At 36.2% G+C, this 22108-nt stretch overlaps 1 long non-coding RNA gene across 7 annotated transcripts in view; it reads right to left on the bottom strand.

Annotated features, from left to right (window-relative positions):
• Positions 1 to 22108, bottom strand: part of LOC307188316 — a 530117-nt gene that overhangs the window by 312577 nt on the left and 195432 nt on the right. For all 7 annotated transcript variants that reach the window (XR_013828886.1, XR_013828887.1, XR_013828888.1 and 4 more), the window contains 2 exons: positions 10715 to 10852; positions 7474 to 7602 (listed from right to left, as the gene is read on the bottom strand). This is a non-coding gene — a long non-coding RNA (uncharacterized lncRNA). The remainder of the gene's footprint in view (positions 1 to 7473; positions 7603 to 10714; positions 10853 to 22108) is intronic.

The following is a 22108-nucleotide window of genomic DNA, read 5'->3' as shown; positions in this document are numbered from 1 at the left end:
TACATTTTTCCTTGTCTTGAAGATATGTCTTATTAAGATGGTGTACCCCCTCGGAGACAATATTACTTTTTCAAAAGCTCAAGCTTGCAATAACACTATTTCTTTTGAGGAAGGCTGGGGTATTTTTATCTAGAATAGAGTGATGCGATTTGAACAAATATTATTTCAGGAGATTGTAGATTTATAGGTAGAAAGAGCTCGTCAGATTTTCAGTGTAGAGCTGTGCTAAAAGTGGAGTGAAAGCAAATTGTCAGCCCATAGACAGCAACACTCTATGTGAAAGTCTCTTGAAAATGGTACCCACATCAACACTAAACCTCCTTATTTTAACACTTCCTTCAGGATTCTCCTCATTGCAGCTATTAGGGACATGTTTATATTCTTCTCAAACAACAGATGTTAATCACATGATAAGTAAAAATTACCAAGTGTGTAGGCAGTTTGTTCAGAATGCCATAGACTCACTCTATTTAGATAAGCATAGCAATTTTTAATAATCTGTGAAGCCAAATTATATATATATATATGTATATACACATAATATACAAAAGTATTTATTCATCTGAAGTTTCTATCTTAATGAGGTAAAACTCTGAATACTGAATCAATTAATGTGTGTATTATTTGTATACATTATATTATGCATTTACATGAACAGAACAATACTAAAGTATATATAAAGGAGTGAATGTTAATAAGTCCTGGCAATGAAAACAAATAAGACCACTTACTGGATTATATTTATAACGTTCTAATCTTTTAGGACAGACACATTAATGAAATATTCAGGTGCAGCAACCATTATAGATGCATACTGAAGTGTTCTGTTTACATTGTAAACCATCAGTATTGTTGTTGAACATTTCTTTCAGATGTACAAGTGATTGGTTTTCTGAATAATCCATGGTGTTTCAAAATCCCAGGTCATTTCACAAGTATTCTACATCCTATACCCAGGCTCTCAGTCCCCTGATGTGCCTGATTTCAATAAATATCTCCACTCCACTTCAGTGACCCCTTGGACCTTGTCAAGCACTGGAAATACTCCACCTTAGGAATCTTAATTTTGAATTTTTAGTATCAGAGCGTAATTGGAATGCATGTAATTCATCAGGAAACTATGCAGTTAATTTCTCTATTTCATCACTGCTAAATCTTTCAAGAAACTTATGGTTTTATTTTCTTCTCTCTCAAGTGAGGATCCTACTGTAAACACCTGTTTCACCAGCACCTTCCATTCCCTCCTACCTCTCTCCTTCCATCGATCCAGACCTAAAAATCCTAGGAAATGGTCAATCCACTCACTCTCCTTTGCAACTATACTTGTAGTGCTGTGCATAGCTGGAGGAAAGCACAGAAACTAGGTGATTCACCCTACCGTGACTTTTGGTATTTAAAGCCCCCTGGGTGTCCTGTGCCAGTCCAAGTTGTCCATGACTGGCTCCATTTTCCATTATCCCAAAAGTCATTCTATCATTCATCTCATTTCTTTAAGTCCCTTGCCTTCCAATCTTACTCTTAGCATGATGCTCCTTAATTTACAGAGAGAATAGATACTATCATATAAATGCTCTCAACTTCCTGCCCCTCGTTTCCTAATAGGTTAACATTTGAATGTGTCTATACATCTTTACCTCTGATATTTTCTACGCAAAGTGAATTGTTTTGTCTATGTGCTGAGACCTCTCTTTTTTCCATGCCATGATTTTACATCTCTTTCTTTCCTTCCCCATTGGCGCCATATCCTTCAACCTACAATATAAATGTATTTATGCTTCTTCCATCACTTAATAACAATGTTGCCTTTATCTTGCTCTGATCCTAGGTACTCATTTATTTCTTCAACAAATATTTACTGAGAACCTATAATGTGTTAGACATTGAACTCTTATTAACCTTTTTTTCAACCATGCTTTCAAAGGCTGGATTATCTTGCATATCTTCTCTTGCATCCAGCCATTTGTACATCGACCCCCTAAAACTACACCTTGACCCCCACCACATCACTGAAACAGCTCTGACAAAGATAATCAATATGTTGAACACATTTCAACTTGTTTGTTACATGCTTTGCTGAGTTTGACAATAGTAACCACTCATTTATCAACATCAAGAACAATCTCTTTTCTCTTTCTAATTCTCTCTTCACTCCTTCTCAAGTTCCTTTAAAGTCTCAAGCTCCTATACTTCTTCGATGCCGATGTTACCCTGATCTTTGTCTTCCATACTTTTTCTCCTCATCATAGGCAAAACTTTTGTACCATATGTGATTAGGATTTCCAAAGCTATGGCTCCATCCAGAAGCTATCTCCTGAGTTCCGGGTGTGTATTTTCACTGTTACAGCATTCAAACTTAAAACCAACACTGTCCACTTTTTCCCCTATTTTGCTTGATGTCCAAGCCAGAAATTTAGCACTTTCTTTTTCCCTTGAATTTACTCTTTTTCTACAAAGAACAAGTCGACAATTTTTGTGGATTCTACTACCTAAACTCTACCTTGAATCCTTTCTCTTATCTCTATCCTCACTTCCTTGCTTTAGATTTTCCTCGTCATTTGTCTCCTAAGTTACATAAATCGCATCCAAATTGGTCTCTCTACCACCCATTTAGCGCCTCTTAATCCAAATTCTATACTATTACAAGATAAATAGTTTTAAAGTGTAAATCTAAGCATAATACTTCTCTGTTGAGAGACCTTCAGAATGAAATCAAAATTCTTTATCATTCTTTTATTCATTCACTCACTCACTATTTATGAATAGTTATGGACCAGAAAATGAACCAGGCACTATGTACGCAATGACATAAAACTGACCTGGTCCCAGTAGAGTTTACATACTGGACCCTGTAAAACTCTTCATTCTGAGGTTCCCCACAGAAACAAGCTCAGCTTTTATTTTCCAAAACTATATTAAAAACAAAAGAAAACAGAGCTTTTGGTTTTAGAGACAGCTATCTTAATCTACTGTCTTCTTTCAGCAGAAATTAACTTTTAGTGTCTTCCCTAAATCTCTCTGGATTGTTTTTGTTTTGCTTTTTTACATTGAGCACATAGGCAGTCAAATGAATAAACAAACCAAAACAGAATATGGGTGTACCTACATCCATGCGGATACACAACAATCCTTAATGTCAGTCTATATCTGGTGAGTCAAAATAAGATAATATATTGAAAGCATTCTCTTCATTGCCTAAAGTTGGTCTGTCCTTCTTGAGAAAATGGTACAAAATGCTTTATAAATGCTATGTTAGAAAGTAAGTCTGTATGTTCCATTAGAGACAGTCCAAACATGAGTTGAATCATTGAACATCATGGGAATAGAAGCAAATAGCAAGAGGAATAAGTTTCATTTGCCAAGGGCAGAAGGTGGGATGTTCACAAAAGAGATGGAATTATGTGAAGGTGAGGATGATAAGTCACATTCTGTGACATCTTTGTTCTAAAATCTGCTAAGATTTGGAATTTGTTTGAATTCTTCAAAATTGACATCATACTTTTGTATGAGTACTTATATGTATACTTTGAAGCCTAGCATGTAGATCACAAAATGCAAACCCACATATATATTACCACATGCTTAAAAATTCTTTATCTCTTCATGAGGGTAAAAAACTATCTTCAATAAAACATTAAAATGATAAGTCCTTCAAGGAGCTAATTATTTAAATCCTTTCAAAAACTACAGGACCTGGTTCACCACTGCAAAATCCAATACAGAACAAATAAATATCTAGAGAGCAATCTTTCCAGCCTTAAAAATCTGTGTTTGTATCAACTACTGACATCAGGCACCTTCAACACTTCATTACAGAAAGTATTCATTTCTGTGCATACTGATCTCTGTCAAAGGGTTTTCAGTTCTTCCTTTAGGATAAAATACAAATGATAATGAATCTGATGCAAGTCCCTAAGTTCATTCATTATGAATGGGGGGCGGGGAAACAGCCTTAGAAAGGGGGGCAGGGAAACAGCCTTAGAAAGAAATGCAGACTGTTGTGACTACAGATACTCTTTGTTCATCTTCCCCTGGTGGTGTATTCAAGAACAGAGAGCAGACCTTCTCTAGAACTGTCTACATTAAAGGATGAATGCTGTCTTTTATTATAGAAAAAGATTAAGTAGATAGATTAGGTAGATGATGATGATGACAAAAATGGATGGATGGATAGATGGATAGACAGATAGATAGATAGATAGTTAGATAGACAGAGAGAAGGAAGGGAGTAAGGGACGGAGGAAAACGATGAAATGAAAACTATCCATATTCCTCCTGTAGAAGCTTATAATGGTATTATCACTTTCTGTAACTTTTATTTACATATTCAAAGCAACTTTATAAGTTTTAATAAGGCTATAAACTTCCTGGCCAGTTTTTCAAGTGTCTTTGGTTTTAAATGGGTCATTAAAAAGTTACTTTTGCTTTAATAAAGTACTCATTTTATTCTTACACGAACTTCCTGGATTTTCAATTAATTATTTATGCATTAAGCTTGACTGAGTTGCTATGCTAATGTGCTTTTATCATTTTGCCAAAAATAAACGTGACTGGTTTACAGGAGGATGGGATGCCTCCGACTTTCATATGTCTCCTGTCATTGGATTCTGAATATAAGTACAAGTTCCACTGCTCAGTAAACACCATTAATCTGCAACTTATGCAAATCAGAAAGCTATTATTTTAACTGTTTTAATAAGCAATGAAATCAGGGCTATTGTCAGCCCACTAATCTTGAAGAGATGTATTCGGTAACTGCAAAATATTATTCCACTATTGTGAATGGTACTGTTGTTACTACACTAATAAAATATTACGTGATATATAGAGATTTCTGGATAAAGTAAGGTTACATCTGAGACAATTTTCTTTTTCAACAGCAATGGTAAAGAGGTTATAGTGATAACACCACAAATATTGTGTTTATTTAATACCGTACTGTTTATGGTTTATAAAAAAGATTGTATTTATCTTTTTTCCCTTCCTCATTACTTCTGATTCATTTCATTTTAGGGGTGGACAGGAAAAGAAAAGATGGAAGGAAAAACTTGAGTTAATCTTTCTGGGGAGGATAATAAAAAGAAAGTATTGCATAAAACAAAGACATTGGATCATCAAGAGATTTCAACTGCTGTATTGCAAAAATAACTGAAGATTTCCTGAGCTCCAAAACATCACTATCCTTTTATTAATGAAGAACGTAACAGAAAGTGATATTCCAAAGATGCCCATGTGTGGCCTATAGACCCCTAGAGCTCAAGATACTCAATAAATTATTGCCATTGAAAACAAAATCATTTCTCTTAGAATAACATGGTAAATATTTGGTTTATGCAAGTCCATGAGTATGTGTTTCAACCCTGGTTTTGTGTAAAGTATTGAGTCTGACTGTGCTGGTATTTACTGTTTCTGGCACAGCACCTAGAATACAGGCACTCAATATGGGGTGAATTTACTGAAATATTAGTTCAGATTAAAGTTCAGGTCCTTGGAATTTCATGGGCCCCTTCCAAAGCTCTTACTGAATTGTATACTTGTAATTATATATTTGTGTTTTTGTATTCTTTTCTTAAGGGCCACAAAATTGCATGTGCTTTAGGCCCCACAAACCTGGATCCACTTTTATCTATCTACTATTTTAATTTTTCTGCTTTTCTTGAGATATAATTTATATGCAGCACTGGATAAATTTAAGGTGTACAGCATAATGACTTCAGTTATGTGTATTGTGAGGTGATTACCACAATAATCTTAGTTAACATCCATTATCTCATATAAATAAAAAAAAAATCCTTGTGATGAGAACTCTTAGTATCTACTCTCTTAACTTTCAAATTTATCATACGGCCGGGTTAACTATAGCTATCCCATTATACATGACATCCCTAGTACTTATTTATCTTGTAACTGGATGTTGGTACCTTTCGACTGCCTTCATCCCATCAATTCCCCCTCCCACATTCCCCACCTCTGACAACCACAACTCTGATCTTTTTTTCATGAGTTTCCTTTTCTTTTTTTTCATTTATTTTTAGATTCCACCAATAAGTGAGATCGTACTGTGTTTGTTTTTCACTGTCTGACTTATTTCACTTAGCATAATGCCCTCTAGTTTCATCCATGTTGCTGCAAATGGCAGAATTTCCTTCATATACATATATATATTTTATATATATATTCTAATATATAACTTCTTTATTCATTCATCCATTGATGGATACTTAGGTTGTTCTTATGTCTTGGCTATTGTAAATTATGCTGATATAAACATGAGGTGCAGATACATTTTCAAGTTAATGTTTTTGTTTCCTTCGGATATATTCCCAGAAGTGGAATTGCTGAATCATATACCATAGTTCTATTTTTAATTTTTTGAGGAAACTCCATACTGTTTTCCATAGTGGCTGCACCAATTTAGAGTCTCACCAACAGTGCACAAGGGTTCCTTTTTCTCCACTTTTTCACTGTCATTTTTTTATCTCTTGTCTTTTTGAAGCCAGCCAACTCTAATTAGGTGATATCTCATCGTGCTTTTGATTTGCGTTTCGCTAATGATTAGTGATGTTGAGCAGTTTTTTTTTTTTTGCGGTACGCGGGCCTCTCACTGTTGTGGCCTCTCCCGTTGCGGAGCACAGGCTCCAGACGCGCAGGCTCAGCGGCCATGGTTCACGGGCCCAGCCGCTCTGCGGCATGTGGGATCCTCCCGGACCGGGGCACGAACCCGTGTCCCCTGCATCGGCAGGCAGACTCTCAACCACTGCGCCACCAGGGAAGCCCTGAGCACTTTTTTATGTACCTGCTGGGCATCTGTATATCTTCTTTGGCAAAATGGCTCTTCAGGTCGTTTGCCCATCTTTTAATAGTGGATCTACTTCTAGAGTCAATAAATATTTGGTGTCTAATTAAATGCATGGATGAACAAATGAAGAAACCAGGCAATCATTGCCTGAAGATAATATTTTATCTGTAATCTACCTCACTTACTGATCATCAAGGTACATATGGAATCTATCTTTTTCTCTGAAAATATCTGATATCTAAAATTCTCTAGCTCTAAACTTCTTCTACTTATCTATAACCTCCTGGGTCACTGCCCCCATTTTTACTCAATCTGATACACCCCCCCCATCCGCTTATCTCTTAGAGAGCTATAGGCTGAAAACCTTTCCTACGTTCCTAGCTTTTTGTTTCCTTTTTAATTCATTTCTTCCCTGAGCAGCCTTGTTCCCACAGTCAGCAATTTTAGAAACATTATGGAGACACTTTTGGCCCCTCTATTAAGTCAGCCTTAGGTGGCTAAGTCTTGCTGAAGTAAACTATTTGAGCATCTGTCTTGAACTTTAATATATCCTTTTATCCATATCTTGTTAACCACCTAGCTAATCCCCTACAATACTTTTCTAAATCTTTGCCAAATGTTTGAGACTCCAGCATCCTCCACTTACCCCTCACTCTCAGCTCGTTTACTCCTCTCACCTTGCAATAGGTACTGTAGCACTTTGAATGGGGAAGGACCCAATATCTGTAGACGAAAAGCTGAAATTCCTGAGTCTATGTCCACTTGATGGGAAAATCTTCAGTACAGAAATCTTCAGATGGCACTGACTGTGAAAAAAATAAAACAGAAACCCCATTTTCATCTTACTGGGATTAATTAATACCATCCCCATAAAGAAGAGTCTTTAGTTAAATTAAAAAGAAATGTTAAGGAGACAGGTCACTGAAATGTTACAAGAGATTACTTTTTAAGAAGTTAATAATAAGATTTAAGTGTTCTTCATAGAAGTACATAAATTATTACTAACTTCTCTGGCTTTGAATTTCAGAGTATATTTCATACAGTGTTGTTATTAGGTATATTTATGTATTCATGGCATTTCAACATAAATTTAAATCACCAGTAAGAGGTTCAGTGCTGATGTCAGTAATGAAAACGGTAAAACAGAGGCACTAAAATTCTAATGGGAACTTTAATTTTAGAAAAATAATAAAAAAATTTGTATTTCATTCAAGTAGACAGGAATCTCATTAAAACTGTCATATGCCTCTTAGCTTTTCACAAATTGAAGGTATAAAAAATGTTTTGCTATAAAAAAGCACAGCTGCTAATTAGAAAGGACTTTAATTAACAGACCCACTTAGAAAAAGGTAAACAAACTGCATTTCACAAATTTGAGAATTTTGTTGCCAGATTAAATACTAAATATTTTGTCAATTATAGACCAACTGATGCAAGATATTTCCATATGGATCATTTGAATAACACTAACATGTATTAAGCTCCTTACTAAGTATCAGATATTATTCTAAGTGCTTTATACGTATTTGCTAATTTGTATCACCAAACTAATCAAGGAAATATTACTTGATCTTCATCTTGTGGATAAGCAAACTGAGGCTCAGAGAGGTTAAGTAACTTGTTCATGGTCACACTAAGTTTTTGAGCCCCAGACATTTGATTAGGTTTAGAGTCCCAGACATTTGATTCAAGAGTTAGTTCTCTTAACCACCCCTCTGTAAGCAAGCATGCAGAATTAATTCTGTAATTTTTTTTTTTTTTTTTTGCGGTACGCAGGCCTCTCACTGTTGTGGCCTCTCCCGTTGCGGAGCACAGGCTCTGGACGCGCAGGCTCAGTGGCCATGGCTCACGGGCCTAGCCGCTCCGCGGCATGTGGGATCTTCCCAGACCGGGGCACGAACCCGTGTCCCCTGCATTGGCAGGCGAACTCTCAACCACTGCGCCACCAGGGAAGCCCTAATTCTGTAATTTTTATTGTCATAAATCAAGGATGTTACTGGAGTCCCTTACATTGTATGTAATATAGAAAAGGTATTCATGACTAATTGCCTCATCACAGAAAGCTCAGTAGTTGGATTGATTTTATTGGCAGCAGCAAGACCCAGTGGAAAGCTCAGAGTGTTTGGAATCAAAGAGTTTCAGGTTTCAAAGTGCACCTGTCAGTCTCTAGCTGAGTGACTGTGGGCAAGTTTCTTAGCTTTTCTAAATTTTAATCATCTTACTTGTGAAATATGGAAAATAATGTCTACTTTTCAGGTGTTGCATAGTTATAGATGCTAAGACATCTATATTTTATGTAAGACATAAAATAGTGTTTCTGTATATTTATGTGGTACCTCATGACATAAAAACAGATAAAGAATTTTTCACCATCATGGAGGAATGTTTAGAATGATCTGATTTAAAGTAGAGTATGGATTGTATCCTTGAAACTTAGTTTAATGCTTCCAATTCTGAAGTAACAAGGACCCACCTTCCTCTTTCTCAAAGAGGATGAATCCTAGAAAAAATAGTTAAACAGTAATAAAAGTAACAATATTAATACAAGTTCTATAGCACAACAAACAAGCAAACAGCAAACAAAGAAAAAGAAAAGAAAAATGAAATCCCCTCATGCCAGAAGGGAAGGAACCTGGAAAGTCAGGCTTCTTCCTAAAAGATGGGCTCCAAGACTTTGGCTACCTTGCTTGGGGAAGTGACAGGGAATTGTTAAATTTATACACTCGATGGTCGATGGCTATGGAATCAAATACTTCCTATTGACATGAGGAAGGGATCCCAACTATGAAATTAATGTAAACTCTGTCCTGAAACAATGAACCCCTGGGTCCCAGAGCAAAAGCAAGAGTTAAACTCGGCAGGGAAGGTTCTACAATGTGGAGCACACAACACTCCCACAGAGGAGAGTAGGCTCTGCTGAATGTGGGCTCACAAGGAAAATCTATAAAGCAAGTGAGAAGTAATCTCACCTGAAGGAAAGACAGCAGACACTAATTAATATTTTCTGAATCTTTATCTAGAAAATACTTTTTAAAAATGCACCATGCAGGGTCGACGCCCCTACTCAGCTTTGAAGCAGTTACAGAAGATGAACCATCTCTCCTCTGTCTCCCATATGGTAGTAAAATCTGAGGGGGGAATGAAACAGGAGGGGAGGGGGCAGGGCACAACCTTTCAAAGAATGAGATAGCCGTAGGACATGACAAAAACTGATTAGAACCAACTAGGTCCAAGATGGCAGAAGATCTGACTTCCAGTGGACCTTGAGCGTCACTATATGCTCATTGTAACACATTAACATAAGCTAAGCGACACACCCGACAGTTCCAAGGCCAACCATCAAAAATCAAAAAGTAGGGCTTCCCTGGTGGGGCAGTGGTTGAGAGTCCGCCTGCCAATGCAGGGGGACACGGGTTCGTGCCCTGGTCCGGGAAGATCCCACATGCCGCGGAGCGGCTGGGCCCGTGAACCATGGCCGCTGAGCCTGCGCGTCCGGAGCCTGTGCTCCGCAACGGGAGAGGCCACAACAGTGAGAGGCCCACGTACTGCAAAAAAAAAAAAAAAAAAAAAAAAGGAGGTGGTGGCCCAGTTCCTGGAAATCTCCGCTCCTTCCCCAAAATAGTTGGAAAATCGTCCCATTCATTGGCTGAAATTACCCAGCCCATAAAAACTAACCACCCCGTATTCTGGGGCCTCTCGCCTTCTGAGATGGCCCACACTCTGTCTATGGAGTGTGTTTCTCTCTAAATAAATCCACTTCTTACCTAAAAAAAGAAAAAAAAGCACCATGATTTTGTATAGTTACATAGTATTCTATTGTATGAATACACCTATATTAGTCAGTTTTCCAAAGAAACAGTGCCAATAGGATATGTACAGGGAGAGAGAGAAGAGATTTATTATAAGGTATTGGCTTACATGATTATAGAGGCTGAGAAGTCCCACTGTCGATCATCCACAAGCTAGAGGCCCAGGCAAGGCCAGTGGTGTAGTTTGAAGGTCAGAGCTGATGGTGTAGATTCCAGTGTGAGTCTGAAGGTCTGAGAACCAGGAACACTGAGGGCAGAAGGAAGATTAATGTCTCAGTTCTAGCAGTCAGGCAGAGAGAGGGCAAAACTTCCACTTCCCCACCTCTTTGTTCTCTTCCAGTTCGCAACAGATTGAATGATGCCCACTCACACTGGAGAGGGCAATGCACTTTATTCAGCCTACCAACTGAATTGCTAATCTCCTCTGGAAACATCCGTAGAAATACACCCAGAAATAATGTTTAACCAGATACTTAAGCATCCCTTGATCCACTCAAGCTGACACATAAAAGTAGCTATCACGGTGTCATAAGTGCTTCACTCATCTGAATGTTCTTTGATTCGTAGGACTAATGGTTTCTGTAGAAAGAAATTATGATTTCAGAGATGTAACTAGAATAAGACACACTGTACAGAAGAAATGCGAACGTTTTTTTTTCTAACACACAATACAGTTAAGTAATAGCATCTATAAAATTTTCCAAATCATTATTCTCAATCATATAATTTGGGTCCCCCATGTCTCACATTCACAAGAGAGTGTAATTTAATTCCACGTGAAAAAACATATTTGTAAATAACATATTTTTAAAACAGATTGTCCATGCCACTATTGACATTTCAGAAAGCTAAAGCATTCTTATCTGTCTTAAATTAACAGTGTAAAATATTGACAATTCAGGAGTTATCAGAATGTTTAACTGAATTGATGATCCAACATGTACCAAAATCTTAAGACGTCTGAATGGGATGGACTTTAGGATCTATTATACTGTGGCACCTGCATTTCTCTCTGTATTGTGTTAACTCTAAATAAAGCAGTGTCTCTAAGCTTCGGTAAAATAAAGTTTGACTTCACTAAAACACAATTTAATGACAAATTGCCTGTTTTTTCAATATAACAATAATATATATGATCACTCGAGAATAGCTGCATCTTTTGAAAATTGACATTTGAACCTTTTGATCTCTATATTGGTCAAAGTCTCTTATTTAAAGATTCACATGAAGAACCCAGAGTGACATGGCAGGAAAGAGGCATCCCTTCATACAAACCGAGGTATATTCATTTTGTTTTCATTTTCTGGTTTTACTTCTTAAATTTTCACACTAAATCTTTCTTAGATCATAAACAGTTAAGATTTAACATAATAGCTGAAGAGCTGGTGGACATTGTGAGTATATGCCTTTGTCATTATCCATATCTATTAAAAAGAGAATAAATTGATTCACAACAGAACAAGGAAACATACAGTGTCACTAAACAAAGTCAAATTTCAAAAACAAAACAAAAAAAACCTCACTGCTAGCATCCTGAATATTAAAATATCTACATATTCCTTTTCCTAACACAAATTTGCTTATGTGGTATACAGCTAGAATGTGGAAATTCAAAATATGGAACTCAAATCTTTCAGAACAGAAATAAAATACAATTCATGAGTGATAGCTACTGGTTTTTCCCCTCTTGTGTGCTGTCTGCCTGCCAGTGTCTCTCATCAGTCTGTGATTCAACTAGGATGCAGAAAGAGGCGGATGCAAGTAGACTAAATCTTTGACAGTTCCTGTCTGGTGTTATATTCTTTTAATAGAGCTTCAAGAGGCAGCAGGCACACACAATGCATGCCATGTATGATTGACAGAAAGTGTAGGTTTGCTTACCTAATGCTTGGCAATGAGGAGTAACACCTCCTCTGGCATCACAAATTTGAGCATTAACAGCCAAGGCAGGTACAGCCACCTGCAGACCTTCAAGCCAAGCACAGGTTTAATTCTCATCCATCCTCAGAAACATATATTTCTCTGAAAAACGTGAATGCATCTCATTTTGTTAACACATGATGAGTTTGATAGAATCTGTGTTTTTCTTTTTTTTCTTTCTCAAACATGAAAGCCGGTTGTCAATTTTAATTGAACAACTAATTAAAGTTGGAATTAAACTAATTAAAGCCTCTGACTTGCTAGACATTGTTTCAAGCACTAAAGAGATACATTAATGAGTTCCTGCCTTTCCTAGAACTTTTAGTCAGGGAGTGGGTTAGGGTGGAGATAAAGCAAGTGTAAACATCACTAAAATACAAGACAGAGCACAGCTGACTGTGGGTTCATCTCTAGTTAAGATGAACTTAAGACTGTGGGTTCATCTCTAGTTAAGGCAATGGAGAACATCTTCATAGAGGTTATCTTTATGTGGTACACAGCAACAGCTGTACATTTAAAAAGCAGTAATCGTTTTACACTTATGTACATGTTTTCCTTGCAAAAAAAAAATCACTTAAGGGAGGTAAAGGACTCCATCTTACAAGTGGTGAAAACATATTCCAGGAAATAAAGCAAGAAACAAAGCTAGAAAGTTGCACAACTTGGATGAAGGCTGTGACACCAAATTCTGTTGCTTGAAAAATGCCATTGGTTCTTCTAGCATGGATTTGGGAACCCTGATCTGGGTGTTAATGATAGAAACTAGAATATGGAAATGAGACTGATGGAGGCTGATTACTGAAATATGGGAGTGGGTAAGGTATCAAAGGAGAGAACCTAAAAGAAAAGAGAAGAAAACTGAGGAAGCGTGGAAGAAAAGTTATATTCAAAGAGAGTGAAAATTAGGAGGGCAGGAAATAACAAAAACAGTCGTCAGAGAACATGGGGAGAGAAATAGAAGAGGCTCATGATTACTGAAAAAGAGGAAGCATGACAAGAAAAATCAGTAAGCCATCAGTGAAAACTGCCAAAGTCACCACAGTGTCTAACACTGAGTATATACTAGTTAAATGAAAGAATGACCCTGATCTACATACACTGACTTTCTCTCTTCTCTTTACTATTTAAACTTAAAAACTTAAACATGAAACACAACATTTTGCCCTTAATTTCATCCTTTTAACTCATGGCAACTGTACATCCTCTTTATACACAAAACACCACTCATTCCAAATCATGATCTTGAGCATGTTGGCAGCTGTAGCTGTACCTTCCCCATAGCCCTGACCCTACTCCTAGTCTGAACACATCCTGACCTTACTTGCTCTTACTCCACTTTATCCTAACTAATAGGAAAACAAGTTATGTCAACAAAGGGAAATATATTATGTATTTAAAAATAGAAATACTAAAGAATTATGAATCCATACTTCCAACTTACATGGTAGAAAGAAAACTATGTGAGCTATCCAAGTTAGAGTTATTTAGTAGCAAAACTGAAGTGGAAAAATAGTCTAAACCAAATATTTGAAATTTATTTTCTTTGTACATAAATAGTCGAACCCAACTAAGTTTAATTTTTGACCTTCAATTTTTATTGAAAAGCACTTTTCTCATCCCATATCAGCACTTGAAAAGAGAGACTTAGGCTCAAATTCACCAGATTTGTCTTCATTACAGTACCTTTTACTTTAATTCCCTTTTCAGCTGAAACCCACAAAATCATATTGCATTATTTTATAGCTAGGAAGTTGTAGTGAGACAACTTAAAATGCATACACCATAGTTTGTTATAAGTATTATACACAGTAAAGATTTTGGAAATTCAAGATATTAATTTTCTCATGTTTTAGGCTGTCTTTACCCACAAATCTAGAAGGACTGTTCACTATTTTGAATGTCTACTCAGTCATATCACAGTTTAATTTTATCAAGTTATTTGTTGTTTCAACTCAAGAAATGACTCAAACAGATCAGTTTTGGATCACCTGGATTGAATGAAATGGTGATTTTTAGGGTACTTGTGGAAAATGAACAGTCTTGCCTTTAAAGTAAAACAGATACAGTAGACAACTAGGAACAGGCATAACCAGCAAGGTTAGAAGGGGAACACCTTTAGAACTTGTGACGGAGATCCATACACTATGCATGAAATTAACAATCCAGAGGCATTCTCAGAGGCAAACACAAGATGGGCTATTATTGAATGTTGAGCTATTGAATATTGTAGAAGTGTCACACAGTTGTCACTGTGTGGTGGAAATATGGAAATCACAGGTGAAGGTTAACAAACAGTTTAATAAATGAATTCCGTGAGCTGGTTAATAACTAAAGGAGAAGTTTGATTTTAGAAAATAAATTTGTGTGGTAGGGCTAGTAGCATCCATGCAGTGGGGAAAAGTAAGTTTTCGGGTCCAAACATGTAAAAAACATATTTTTAATCTTCCCCCAAGTATATGTGATTATAGCTCCAATAAATATGGTATTTAAAAAAAATTTTATTGAAGAATAAATGTGTGTTAAGCAAGCAATTTTCTGATTTGTTATTTGGTTTACCGAAGGGACCTAATTCCTAAGAAGGATGAGCCTTTTATGAACTACAGCTTCAAAAATTGAGTAATCTGATAACCTAATCACAATTAATAATTATTTTTCCAATTACCATCATTTTCACATTAAGCCATTAAGAACCTGTTATAGGCTGAATATTTGTAGGCCCTTCAAATTCATGCATTGAAATTCTAACTCCCAGTGTGAGGGTATTGGGAAATGAGGCCTTTGGGAGGAAATTAGGTTTAGATGAGGTCGTGAGGGTGAAGCCTTCATACATGGGATTAGTGCCCTTATAATTCGGAGAGTTTGTTCCCTCTCTCTCTCTCTCTCTCTCTCTGTGTCTCTTTCTCTCTGCTCTGTGAAGATGTGAAGATACAGTTTGCAAACTAGGAAGAGGGTCCTCACCAAACACCAGATCTGCCAGTGCCTTGATCTTAGACTTTCCAGCCTCCAGAGCTGTGAGAAACAAATGTTTGTTGTTTGTGCCATCCAGTCTATGATAGTTTTGTTATAGAAGCCCAACCTAAGACAGAGCTTTTGTTCCCCTCAGGACACGATCATACCCAGATAAAATCACAACCACAGTTCAAAGATCACCCTCCCCTGGGACTCTACCAAGGGCCAGTTTATCTCATAAGGGACTTCATAACACTATATATTTGGATGGTGTCCTTAAAAGAAATTATGCCCATAAGTAATGCAAAATCAAATTCAAACATTTACTATGTTAATATTTTTAGCTCATAGAATAAATTCCAAACTAAGAACCTAACACTTAACATTAACTCTCATTCTCTTACTCCAAACTACATTTCTAGCACAGTCCTTACTCTTCATGCAAGTAAGACCTAAGCTTTCCTTCCCATGTGTATTGGTTCTCAAAAATGCATTCCCTAGTAGGATGACCAATCTTTCCAGCATGCCTGGGACTAAGAGTGTTTCTGGAATGTGGGAATTTCAGTGCTAAAATGGAGACAGTCCCAGGTAAACCAGGAGGAGTTGTTAACCCACCTTCAAGGATGATTTTAAATGCCACTCTCATGAAGAGTCTTTCTTTGTTTCATCATACAGTCTCACCACTATCTTCTACCCTCCTCTTATGACACAACATAAACTTTTCCTCTGCTATGTGGTTCTCCTTGCTCTTACCCGAAAACCCTAATGAATTTCCTTTACAGGTCTTATTCACTCCTTCTGATCATTTTTGTACAGAAATACTTTTTATTTATTTTTATTTTTTGGTTAATGAGGCTGAGATTCTTGCTAAAAAGTACTGCAAATATACTTTTACTTCTGGTTCTATATGATTAACCAGACACACATATTTATGCTTTTGCTTTTTCTAAAGACTCACTTAAAAATAACAAAAGACATATCCAGAAGAAAAACACATCTCCCAAAGCACTGGAGAACTGGGCAGTTTTCAGAAGGATCAGTGGAGCAGAAACACTGAGAAATAGTTGCAAGATAAAGAGGAAGTTTGTAAGAAAACACAGAAGCTCTATACCTGTAACAGAGGAGACCACTGAAAAGCAGAAGAAAAGAACATCGTCATAGAAAACAGGTTGTGGAAACAGAGTGGGTCTCACAAAGCCATTGTAGGGTAGTTGATTAAAACACTAAAGAGTAGTTGGACTGATCATCAAAGCATCTAAAAGTAGTATTTGCTCTCAGGCTAAAGGCAGAAGAAAAACTTTCTTAATCAGACACATCTTCTACATAGAACAGGTGAGATGAGCCCTGGGGGACAGAAAAAAATTAGGTGATAAAAGGTAGGTATCTTCCCAAGAAGAGTTTCCATCTCTCCTTTACATTACCCATCCTTGTATGTTGTATACTTTTTCGAATACATCACTTAACATGTTAATTATAGTTATTTTCAATTCCCCGCTTGATAATTCCAACATCTGTGTGATATCTAAGTCTGGTTCCGAAGAAATCTTTGTCTCTTCAAAGTGAGCATTTTCTTGTCTTTTAACATGTCTTGTAATTTTCTGTTGAAAGCTGGACATGTTGTATCAGGTAATAGGAACTGAGTTAAATAATCCTTTAGTGTGAGGACTTACATTTATCTTGCTGGGAAAGTGGAGACAGGAAAGCCAGAGGGGGCTGAAGTGGGGAGGGATTGCCTTTCTTCAGCTGGGATAAGGTGTCAGAATTGAGTTTTGTCAATGTCTTAACTGGAGAATAAGTCTTTCTTACTCTTCTCTTTCCCCTGCCAGAGCCATGAGGGGATTTTTCTCAGATCTTCATGGAAAGAACCCTATAGGGTTCCTGGAAGAAAAACTCATGAGAGTGTACAGACCCTCCTAAGATTCAGCTCCTAAGAGAATGTCATTCTAACACTAGTCTGCACTAAGCTTCTGGGAATTCACCAATATTATCATTTACATGTTCCAACCAGCTTATGGCTCCAGTAAATTCTGATCCAGGTAAGTAAATCTTGGTCTCTCTCTCCCTATCTTTCTCTCTCTCTCTCTCTCTGAATGCATCTATTTCTCCAGATTTCAGGGTGGCAGATGCCCTGTGACCTCGGTTCTCACATGGGTCTTGATTTTCAGTATGTCTGCCTTTTTCTTGTTGTGAAAGTAAGAGTAACAAGTTTCAAGCTTTTTATGTCAAAGCTAAAGCTAGAAGTCCCAGCAGTGAGATTTTAACAATTTTGTTTTCATTTTTTATGTTATTCTATTTTACTTTTTAAGTAAATTTTAAAAATCATGCTTGAAAATGGAATTGGTGTTTGAGGAGGTAAGCAACAGTTGTCTGGAAAATTTATGTATGCACAAAACCTTATTCTCTAACAATGCTGAAATGAAAAACGATGTGCTTAAAGTGTAAAGATTTCAGTAATATAGCAGGTTACCTTCTCCAAAATTATTTATCACTTTCACACTTGAAAGAATCACTTCAACTGAAGAATGCTCCTCAGATGTCTTAACTTGCTGTTTTTACTCATATAGAGTACAATTTCCAGTCTGATTTTATCAGAGTAAACGGTATTTGAGTGTATCTACTCCATGAGATAGTCTGAAATTGTATCTGCATCCCCTAGAGCTGCAAACACAGTACTTTTCACATACTGGGTACTTAATAAACATTTAAAAAATTGAATTGAAGCCAAAGACAAAAATGACCATTTTCCACATAAATGATATAGTTTACAAAATGTAAAATAATTAGCACATTCTATCCCAAATTTCTTATTCTTACTATGCAGAATAAGCCCTACAAATGATTTAGGGGCTCTTAGCCTGATTTTCAGAAATACCTGAAAATTCGACCCCCATTTAAAAAAAACCTGAAAACTTGACCCAAATTCTACAATGCTCAGGTCAACAGTGACAATAGATCCCACTGTTTTGTCCTGGGACAGTTGAGAATGATAAAAACTTTGTTCATTTCTGAGTATACTGTGGTTTTAACTTCTAATCGTGTTAAGCATTTGTGTAACTCTGAGATGGATGAAGTAGTCTTGGCCTAGATGTGGTCCTTGTCACCTACCCAGAAAACCCATGTGCCAAAGTGTTTGACTTGACTGAAGAGCCACCACTGTTTTTCCAGAAAGTCTAACTTGACCCTCAGCTACCCAGATGTTATCATCTGCATCCATGTGTCCACTGAGTTACTAAAACAAGAAAGCTTCACCATGTGAATTTGGGGGGAACATAAACATTCAGGCCACAACATAGACGAAATTTTATTTCGAAATTTTCTCTTGAAGTGGTACCTTACGTTTTGTCAACTTTTCCTTCCTATACATCTTCAGAGTACATAAAATTAACAATTCCCATACATGAAAAATCCAATTCTTTCTCCCTAATTCCTACATGTAGACCATTGTCTCTCAGTCTTAAAATAGGTCAGCATACAACCTGCCTCAGAATCACCAAGGGTGCTTGTTAAAAATGTAGACATTCCGCCAAACTCTGACTCATTGGATCAGAATAAATGAGAATATATCACAACCCAAGAAATAAGCATTTTCACCTAATTCCCCAGTTTACTCTTTCTTACACTAAATTTTGTAAACCACAATTTAGATTTGAGAAATAAATGCAATCAGAATTATTTTTAGAATATTATAACTGCTTTCAAAACTATATTTTAAAATTTCCATTCATTTTTTTCCATCCTTTCATGCATTTATCTGTCCTCAACAATTTCTAGGAGCCCTGAACTCTCACTCCATCCGTTTCTGTATAAAGATATTCTGTATAAACTAAACATATTTTCACTGCTAAAGGGAGCATCCTCATAATGTGTCTCATTTTCCTTTGGATCTTTTGACAGCTTCTTTTCTCTCATTTTGTGTTAAAGGTGACTTAAGTGGAGATTCTTTTTTCTAAGTTCAAAAAATATTTAGTGAGTACTTACTAGGGACTATGCTAGGGACAGCTTCTTTACCATCATGGGAATTTCTTGGAAATAAATCTGAAAGTTATTGTAATGCCTTATATCTGGGTGGAGTTCAAAGCAACTAAGGTCATCTCAAACAACTAGGAAAAAATAAACATCATTTTGAGACGCCGTTCTTCGTGGATTTATATAAAACAATACACTTAAGGAGTATTCTGGTAGATTATATGCTCTCATTTGCCAGAAACAGTCAGTCTAAGGTGCAACGTCTCAGGTGTTAAAAGGTCTGTGTTTTGAAACAAATCTTCACTATGACACTCTCCTAATCCTGTAAATTACTGACACTCGAATCATGATGTTACGCTACTGCTGGTTATCTTCAAATCACAGTGGTAAAATTACCAATACGCCTCTCAAGATGATTTGACATGGAGATGCAACTCAATTTGGATGTTTATCACCAAAGACAAACATGGTATTATTTTAACATTTTTGCCGAAGTCTAGCCCTAGGCTTTGCTTACAGCAGCACTGAGAGCACATCCCCACTGTCTCCTCATGATCACAGACCTCCTCCAGGCTTCACTGGATTCCATTAAAATTGATATTAATCAAAACATACATATTAAGATTGTATGAGAAAAGACCAGCCTCCATAAAGCCTATCCTGCATGAAACTAAATACCCACGATCATTTTCCAAGAGTGTGCCTACTGTAAATCTCAGAGTAGTAAAATTGAGTATCTGGTAGAGTTTGGAAGACACTCAATTGTAGAGTATAGTATGCACATTTTTACATTTGAGACCAAATTTAGCTGGGAGCAAGTTTCTGTTTCTAAATGTCATGCTTTCCAAAACAATAGGCATCCTTTGTTTAGTAAATGAAGCGAGAATCACAGAACTATAGAGATATAGATTTTTGAGATGACTTATTCCAGATTTTCCAAAACTTCTGTAAAACTAGATAAAATTCCTAGGTATTTATCAAGTATGATTACACTTCAAGTATCCTATGAAATTATTAATTCTTTGAAAATTAGAAGAAAGATTATTTCTCTCTCCAGTTATGTTTTGTTTTTTAAATCAAAAATATACTTGCATTTTAAAATATTTCACAAACTATTTTCCCTAAACAGACATATTTGATCCCAAATGCAATCATGTTACTCAAGGATATAGAGCATATTCAGAAAGTAAATGATAAAAAAGTGAAAGTGCTTCAACTTATAAAAACTTATAAATTATATAACATTTGTTTTATGTATCTAGGAGGCAAAAAAATGGAAAAGTTATATGATAGTATTTATTATATTCATGCTTTACCTTGCTCACCAATATTTTACCATCATTATTTAATTTTATAAGCCATGCTATTTAAAATACATCATTGGCAAAAAAAAAAGTGTCTAATTCTCATCTTCATTATTAACTGCTTGTTAGATTTTATTAGATTACAACAATTACCTTTTCCTTAATATAACCACTTAAAAATTTTTTAGTTAAAAAACATTTTTTAAAAATTCCAAATTCCAAATCCAGTTTGTTTCCTTCCTACTAAGATATTATATTGCGTTGCTGACCCAATATTCATTCTATCCCCTTCCTCTTACTTAATTAAATTCACAGTCACCCACCTCCACAAGGACATATAGGTCAAGAGAACATGATGCCATCTCAGGGATTCTAATGCTGGCTAATGAGGCAGTAAAGTTAGACTTTTGGGGGGCTTCTAGGAACGTGACACAAGAAGAGATGACTTCTCTAGGCATTGTTGTGCCTGTATGATATCTGGAATCATCATAGCAATCTATACACAAGTTTTAGTACTTCTGTATAGTACATGGTGTAGGGCATATCCAAGAGAATGTGGAACCCGCCCTACCTCTGTCCTTTAGCTTAAGACAGTGTAAAACAGGTTTCTTTGTTACTTAAACCAAACATAACTGAAACACCAATTCTCCTTAAAAACATTCAGACAATTCTACAATATTTAAAGGCATCTAGATGATATGCTATTTCTTTCAGAGATCAAGAACCATTTACCTAAAACAAATTCTTCATGGCCTCTAGCCTAATCTTGCTTAGTGCTACAGGTCACTATTGTTATTTTTGACAACCAGATGGAAAGCAACTAAAATTCTATTAGAGGTAATGCTGTTTGATTTTCACAACATGCTAATTGCGCCAGAAGCTAGCAAAAATAAAAACCCAAAAGGTTACTGCTTTTTTGGGTTTTTTTAAGCCAGGCTTTTTTTTTTTTTTTTTTTTTAAAAAGAAAACATTATTGGACTTAAATACAAAAGAAATGTGTAGTCCTTTGGGAAAGAAGCACTCTTGGGCAGATTGCTTTGTACTGTTTACAGTTTACTGATACAACGAATGCCTTAGTAGACTTTTAGTATTGTGAATTCAGTAATTTTTTAGAGAAGATAAAACCATACTGATTGTCAGAGTAAGTAAAAGCACTTCAAAACATGTTTTTCACCAGTAATCTTATAATCAAGATTTTGCCTCCAGAGACTGTGCTCATATTAAATGTTGCAATGTGGATGAGATCAAACAAGTATCTTTGCTAAAACAGCTAAAAATAAAGTAAGATAATGGAAAGGCAAACTTAATAGTGGACAGGCTTAGCCTCCCCTTCAATTTCCGACACAGAAGAAATATAATCACAT

The sequence above is a fragment of the Stenella coeruleoalba genome, assembly GCF_951394435.1.
Source record: "Stenella coeruleoalba genome assembly, chromosome: 6".
In the NCBI taxonomy this organism is placed as follows: Eukaryota; Metazoa; Chordata; class Mammalia; order Artiodactyla; family Delphinidae; genus Stenella; species Stenella coeruleoalba.
This window is presented reverse-complemented; position numbering and strand designations above follow the sequence as displayed.